Source organism: Schistocerca gregaria, unplaced genomic scaffold (genome assembly GCF_023897955.1).
Source record: "Schistocerca gregaria isolate iqSchGreg1 unplaced genomic scaffold, iqSchGreg1.2 ptg001692l, whole genome shotgun sequence".
Taxonomy (NCBI): Eukaryota; Metazoa; Arthropoda; class Insecta; order Orthoptera; family Acrididae; genus Schistocerca; species Schistocerca gregaria.
Window position 1 is genome coordinate 12,501 of NW_026062951.1, and position 7,500 is coordinate 20,000.

At 51.5% G+C, this 7,500-nt stretch overlaps 3 non-coding genes across 3 annotated transcripts in view; all 3 read left to right on the forward strand.

The window, feature by feature from the left end:
* Nucleotides 1-4,556: 4,556 nt before the first annotated feature.
* Nucleotides 4,557-6,449, forward strand: LOC126334048 (small subunit ribosomal RNA). Its single transcript, XR_007564542.1, has one exon. It is a non-coding gene; the product is annotated as a small subunit ribosomal RNA (ribosomal RNA).
* Nucleotides 6,450-6,811: 362 nt separating this feature from the next.
* Nucleotides 6,812-6,966, forward strand: LOC126334046 (5.8S ribosomal RNA). The gene has a single exon (XR_007564540.1). It is a non-coding gene; the product is annotated as a 5.8S ribosomal RNA (ribosomal RNA).
* Nucleotides 6,967-7,154: 188 nt separating this feature from the next.
* LOC126334045 (large subunit ribosomal RNA) overlaps nt 7,155-7,500 on the forward strand; it is a 4,222-nt gene continuing 3,876 nt past the window's right edge. The window contains exon 1 of the ribosomal RNA XR_007564539.1: nt 7,155-7,500. This exon is cut by the window's right edge and continues 3,876 nt beyond it. This is a non-coding gene — a ribosomal RNA (large subunit ribosomal RNA).

The following is a 7,500-nucleotide window of genomic DNA, read 5'->3' on the forward strand; positions in this document are numbered from 1 at the left end:
CGCTTAACCTAACTGTGGCTGTACCAGTTTATCGCTTAACCTAACTGTGGCTGTACCAGATTATCGCTTAACCTAACTGTGGCTGTACCAGATTATCGCTTAACCTAACTGTGGCTGTACCAGTTTATCGCTTAACCTAACTGTGGCTGTACCAGTTTATCGCTTAACCTAACTGTGGCTGTACCAGATTATCGCTTAACCTAACTGTGGCTGTACCAGATTATCGCTTAACCTAACTGTGGCTGTACCAGTTTATCGCTTAACCTAACTGTGGCTGTACCAGTTTATCGCTTAACCTAACTGTGGCTGTACCAGTTTATCGCTTAACCTAACTGTGGCTGTACCAGTTTATCGCTTAACCTAACTGTGGCTGTACCAGTTTATCGCTTAACCTAACTGTGGCTGTACCAGTTTATCGCTTAACCTAACTGTGGCTGTACCAGTTTATCGCTTAACCTAACTGTGGCTGTACCAGATTATCGCTTAACCTAACTCAATTTGTCCCTTAACCTAACTCAATTTGTCCCTTAACCTAACTCAATTTGTCCCTTAACCTAACTCAATTTGTCCCTTAACCTAACTCAATTTGTCCCTTAACCTAACTCAATTTGTCCCTTAACCTAACTCAATTTGTCCCTTAACCTAACTCAATTTGTCCCTTAACCTAACTCAATTTGTCCCTTAACCTAACTCAATTTGTCCCTTAACCTAACTCAATTTGTCCCTTAACCTAACTCAATTTGTCCCTTAACCTAACTCAATTTGTCCCTTAACCTAACTCAATTTGTCCCTTAACCTAACTCAAGTTGTCCCTTAACCTAACTCAAGTTGTCCCTTAACCTAACTCAAGTTGTCCCTTAACCTAACTCAAGTTGTCCCTTAACCTAACTCAAGTTGTCCCTTAACCTAACTCAAGTTGTCCCTTAACCTAACTCAAGTTGTCCCTTAACCTAACTCAAGTTGTCCCTTAACCTAACTCAAGTTGTCCCTTAACCTAACTCAAGTTGTCCCTTAACCTAACTCAAGTTGTCCCTTAACCTAACTCAAGTTGTCCCTTAACCTAACTCAAGTTGTCCCTTAACCTAACTCAAGTTGTCCCTTAACCTAACTCAAGTTGTCCCTTAACCTAACTCAAGTTGTCCCTTAACCTAACTCAAGTTGTCCCTTAACCTAACTCAAGTTGTCCCTTAACCTAACTCAAGTTGTCCCTTAACCTAACTCAAGTTGTCCCTTAACCTAACTCAAGTTGTCCCTTAACCTAACTCAATTTGTCCCTTAACCTAACCCACGTTGTCCCTTAACCTAACTCAAGTTGTCCCTTAACCTAACTCAAGTTGTCCCTTAACCTAACTCAAGTTGTCCCTTAACCTAACTCAAGTTGTCCCTTAACCTAACTCAAGTTGTCCCTTAACCTAACTCAAGTTGTCCCTTAACCTAACTCAAGTTGTCCCTTAACCTAACTCAAGTTGTCCCTTAACCTAACTCAAGTTGTCCCTTAACCTAACTCAAGTTGTCCCTTAACCTAACTCAAGTTGTCCCTTAACCTAACTCAAGTTGTCCCTTAACCTAACTCAAGTTGTCCCTTAACCTAACTCAAGTTGTCCCTTAACCTAACTCAAGTTGTCCCTTAACCTAACTCAAGTTGTCCCTTAACCTAACTCAAGTTGTCCCTTAACCTAACTCAAGTTGTCCCTTAACCTAACTCAAGTTGTCCCTTAACCTAACTCAAGTTGTCCCTTAACCTAACTCAAGTTGTCCCTTAACCTAACTCAAGTTGTCCCTTAACCTAACTCAAGTTGTCCCTTAACCTAACTCAATTTGTCCCTTAACCTAACTCAATTTGTCCCTTAACCTAACTCAATTTGTCCCTTAACCTAACTCAAGTTGTCCCTTAACCTAACTCAATTTGTCCCTTAACCTAACTCAATTTGTCCCTTAACCTAACTCAATTTGTCCCTTAACCTAACTCAATTTGTCCCTTAACCTAACTCAATTTGTCCCTTAACCTAACTCAAGTTGTCCCTTAACCTAACTCAAGTTGTCCCTTAACCTAACCCACGTTGTCCCTTAACCTAACCCACGTTGTCCCTTAACCTAACCGACGTTGTCCCTTAACCTAACCGACGTTGTCCCTTAACCTAACCGACGTTGTCCCTTAACCTAACCGACGTTGTCCCTTAACCTAACCGACGTTGTCCCTTAACCTAACCGACGTTGTCCCTTAACCTAACCGACGTTGTCCCTTAACCTAACCCACGTTGTCCCTTAACCTAACCCACGTTGTCCCTTAACCTAACCCACGTTGTCCCTTAACCTAACCCACGTTGTCCCTTAACCTAACCCACGTTGTCCCTTAACCTAACCCACGTTGTCCCTTAACCTAACCCACGTTGTCCCTTAACCTAACCCACGTTGTCCCTTAACCTAACCCACGTTGTCCCTTAACCTAACCCACGTTGTCCCTTAACCTAACCCACGTTGTCCCTTAACCTAACCCACGTTGTCCCTTAACCTAACCCACGTTGTCCCTTAACCTAACCCACGTTGTCCCTTAACCTAACCCACGTTGTCCCTTAACCTAACCCACGTTGTCCCTTAACCTAACCCACGTTGTCCCTTAACCTAACCCACGTTGTCCCTTAACCTAACCCACGTTGTCCCTTAACCTAACCCACGTTGTCCCTTAACCTAACCCACGTTGTCCCTTAACCTAACCCACGTTGTCCCTTTGCCTAACATAGTTCACTGCTCGGAATCTCTGGTGTCGTTGTTATCCTCATGTAGATGTCTTGCGAGTGTTGCTTACTTTCCACATATTCCTGCTATCCACTGTCAATTGTACTGCAATAGGACTATATCGCCGACCCCCCCCCCTCCCCCCCCTCTGTCCCCCTCTGTCCCCCTCTTTGTGTCTCTGTCCTCTCAAGCTGGTCGGTCTGGCGTTTGAGTGTTAAATGAGCCTCGCAGCTGTTCAGTTGCATTCAGATGTCGACGCCCTCAGTGTACGTCGTGGTATGGTCTGTGTCCATTGTCCGCTGATGTCGTACGCGTAACCCACACGCTGTACCGATCATCGGTCGTTACGTACAGAGTGAAGTAGTGTGATACGTGTGACCGTACGCTGGCTGTGCCCAACGGTGTCGAATCTCAATTTCCATATGTTGTGCTTGATGCTACTTGTCTCGTCTCCCAATAACAGCTAGGTTGCACTGTGGTACGCCGTAGAGGCGTGTGGGAGGAACGTACGAACGCATTGTATGTCACCCTGGGTCGCTGGGGGTGGTGGTGCGGTGAGTCAGGTCAGGTCAGGTCAGCGTGAGCCGTCTGATGTAGTGACGCGTGTATTCCGACTTTGTCGTATTGCCTCACACAAAGTGCTACCCTGGTGGACCGCGTTCCATATCTGGGACATGCCGCAGATGCCGGTTGACAGTGGATCGCGGAAGGTACATCGCATACGTGCGCGGGCCACCTTCCACGTGTTCTCTTCTGCACATGTCGCAGTGTGTATGTGGTCTGATGTAGCGTGTCGTGACACATGACATCCTGGCATGCAAGAATTGTTGAATTCGCAAATGTAGGTGGACATCTACGTTTACTGCCCAAGATACGCAAATGAACTGGAAATCCGTTGTTGAGCGGTTGTTCACGCTGGAGGTGAATCTGTGATGGCGACGATCGGTACAGCTATTAACCGGTTGTTTCAGCGGTACCCGCCACATCCACACGCGTGACTAGGCCCATGTGGGTATGAAGCGATACGCGGCGGTGGCTTGGTGGGACTGTTCCCGGCCGGTGAAGGGGGGCCGCCCGGCGTGTTGGCCGCGCGCTGCGTGGGCGCACGCGCAACAGGCGGCTGGTGGGGGGCGCCGAGTGGCAGGAGCGCCAGCCGACGGGCCCGGCAGGCGGCGCAGCTACGCTGCGGCGCACCCTGCACGCGGCGCCTGGCGGCCAAAGTTGGTTCAGCCGAGCCCGGTGCGAAGCGCGGTGGACATCTGCAGTGTGCTGGTCTGATTGAGGACTGTGTGCGTTGAGGATGCGCCGCCGCCTGGCACTCGGCGCCGCGACGCCGTCTGCTGCTCGGTCGCCCCAGCGGTTCTCGCAGGTGGTTTGTATCGCAGTTGTGCGGACGTGTTGGCGCGTGCGCTGTGCTGGGAGAGTTCGCTTCTGCACCCAAGTGGGGCTTTGCCCTTGTGTGGCGCTGGCGTTGGAGCTGCCGGTCACCATAGGTGGCGCGTGTTGTCTCCCGCCGGCAATGCCACGACAGCACGCTCCCGGGCCTCTGTCGGCAGCGGCAAGCTCAGTTGGGAGCAAGGGTGTTCGCACTAAAACCGTCTACTCGCCTAACTCCGGGCGATTGCGCCTCTCTCGAAACCGACCAAGTACCTAGGACGGCGCTGCGCGCCGCCGGGACCTGAGAGGGTTTCGAGGTGTATCGTGCAGGGGAGCTCGGCCTCCTCCTGTTTGCAGAATAATTGAGCGGACGCTTGCGTGTTCGCGCGGGCCCCCGGGACACACTCCCGGGCGGCCGGCTGCTCAGCTCTAGTTGACGCAGCTCCCTGGTTGATCCTGCCAGTAGTCATATGCTTGTCTCAAAGATTAAGCCATGCATGTCTCAGTACAAGCCGCATTAAGGTGAAACCGCGAATGGCTCATTAAATCAGTTATGGTTCCTTAGATCGTACCCACGTTACTTGGATAACTGTGGTAATTCTAGAGCTAATACATGCAAACAGAGTCCCGACCAGAGATGGAAGGGACGCTTTTATTAGATCAAAACCAATCGGATTGGCTTGTCTGGTCCGTTTGCCTTGGTGACTCTGAATAACTTTGGGCTGATCGCACGGTCCTCGTACCGGCGACGCATCTTTCAAATGTCTGCCTTATCAACTGTCGATGGTAGGTTCTGCGCCTACCATGGTTGTAACGGGTAACGGGGAATCAGGGTTCGATTCCGGAGAGGGAGCCTGAGAAACGGCTACCACATCCAAGGAAGGCAGCAGGCGCGCAAATTACCCACTCCCGGCACGGGGAGGTAGTGACGAAAAATAACGATACGGGACTCATCCGAGGCCCCGTAATCGGAATGAGTACACTTTAAATCCTTTAACGAGTATCTATTGGAGGGCAAGTCTGGTGCCAGCAGCCGCGGTAATTCCAGCTCCAATAGCGTATATTAAAGTTGTTGCGGTTAAAAAGCTCGTAGTTGGATTTGTGTCCCACGCTGTTGGTTCACCGCCCGTCGGTGTTTAACTGGCATGTATCGTGGGACGTCCTGCCGGTGGGGCGAGCCGAAGGGGTGCTTTCGCGTCCCGAGGCGGACCCCGTTTAAATCCTACCAGGGTGCTCTTTGTTGAGTGTCTCGGTGGGCCGGCACGTTTACTTTGAACAAATTAGAGTGCTTAAAGCAGGCAAGCCCGCCTGAATACTGTGTGCATGGAATAATGGAATAGGACCTCGGTTCTATTTTGTTGGTTTTCGGAACCCGAGGTAATGATTAATAGGGACAGGCGGGGGCATTCGTATTGCGACGTTAGAGGTGAAATTCTTGGATCGTCGCAAGACGAACAGAAGCGAAAGCATTTGCCAAGTATGTTTTCATTAATCAAGAACGAAAGTTAGAGGTTCGAAGGCGATCAGATACCGCCCTAGTTCTAACCATAAACGATGCCAGCCAGCGATCCGCCGCAGTTCCTCCGATGACTCGGCGGGCAGCCTCCGGGAAACCAAAGCTTTTGGGTTCCGGGGGAAGTATGGTTGCAAAGCTGAAACTTAAAGGAATTGACGGAAGGGCACCACCAGGAGTGGAGCCTGCGGCTTAATTTGACTCAACACGGGAAACCTCACCAGGCCCGGACACCGGAAGGATTGACAGATTGATAGCTCTTTCTTGATTCGGTGGGTGGTGGTGCATGGCCGTTCTTAGTTGGTGGAGCGATTTGTCTGGTTAATTCCGATAACGAACGAGACTCTAGCCTGCTAACTAGTCGCGTGACATCCTTCGTGCTGTCAGCGATTACTTTTCTTCTTAGAGGGACAGGCGGCTTCTAGCCGCACGAGATTGAGCAATAACAGGTCTGTGATGCCCTTAGATGTTCTGGGCCGCACGCGCGCTACACTGAAGGAATCAGCGTGTCTTCCTAGGCCGAAAGGTCGGGGTAACCCGCTGAACCTCCTTCGTGCTAGGGATTGGGGCTTGCAATTGTTCCCCATGAACGAGGAATTCCCAGTAAGCGCGAGTCATAAGCTCGCGTTGATTACGTCCCTGCCCTTTGTACACACCGCCCGTCGCTACTACCGATTGAATGATTTAGTGAGGTCTTCGGACTGGTACGCGGCATCGACTCTGTCGTTGCCGATGCTACCGGAAAGATGACCAAACTTGATCATTTAGAGGAAGTAAAAGTCGTAACAAGGTTTCCGTAGGTGAACCTGCGGAAGGATCATTACCGACTAGACTGCATGTCTTTCGATGTGCGTGTCGTGTCGCGCAACACGCTACCTGTACGGCAGTGGCCGTGCGCCGCGTGCGGAACCACGCGTGCCTCTCAAAACTAGCGGAAGTGTTGTTGTTGTGTGGTACGAGCGCTGAAGCTCTGGAGCGGCTGGCCTGCGGTACCTGGCGCCTGGCGCCGGTTTTGAATGACGTTCGCCCGAGTGCCTGTCCGCTCCGGTGTGGAGCCGTACGACGCCCATCGGCTGTGAGGCCGTTGGACACAAAAAAAATAGTGGAACAGGGGCCGTCAGACGCCTCAGTCCCGCAAATGCTACTGTCTTGAAAGAGACAGTGGGAGACTGAAAAGGAAAAGATCACCCAGGACGGTGGATCACTCGGCTCGTGGGTCGATGAAGAACGCAGCAAATTGCGCGTCGACATGTGAACTGCAGGACACATGAACATCGACGTTTCGAACGCACATTGCGGTCCATGGATTCCGTTCCCGGGCCACGTCTGGCTGAGGGTCGGCTACGTATACTGAAGCGCGCGGCGTTTGTCCCGCTTCGGAGACGTGGGAGTGTCGTGGTCGCCTGTGTGGCCGGCCGCGTCTCCTTAAACGTGCGATGCGCGCCCGTCGCCTGGCGGTTCGCATACCGGTACTTTCTCGGTAGCGTGCACAGCCGGCTGGCGGTGTGGCGTGCGACACCTCGTACAACGACCTCAGAGCAGGCGAGACTACCCGCTGAATTTAAGCATATTACTAAGCGGAGGAAAAGAAACTAACAAGGATTCCCCCAGTAGCGGCGAGCGAACAGGGAAGAGTCCAGCACCGAACCCCGCAGGCTGCCGCCTGTCGTGGCATGTGGTGTTTGGGAGGGTCCACTACCCCGACGCCTCGCGCCGAGCCCAAGTCCAACTTGAATGAGGCCACGGCCCGTAGAGGGTGCCAGGCCCGTAGCGGCCGGTGCGAGCGTCGGCGGGACCTCTCCTTCGAGTCGGGTTGCTTGAGAGTGCAGCTCCAAGTGGGTGGTAAACTCCATCTGAGACTAAATATGACCACG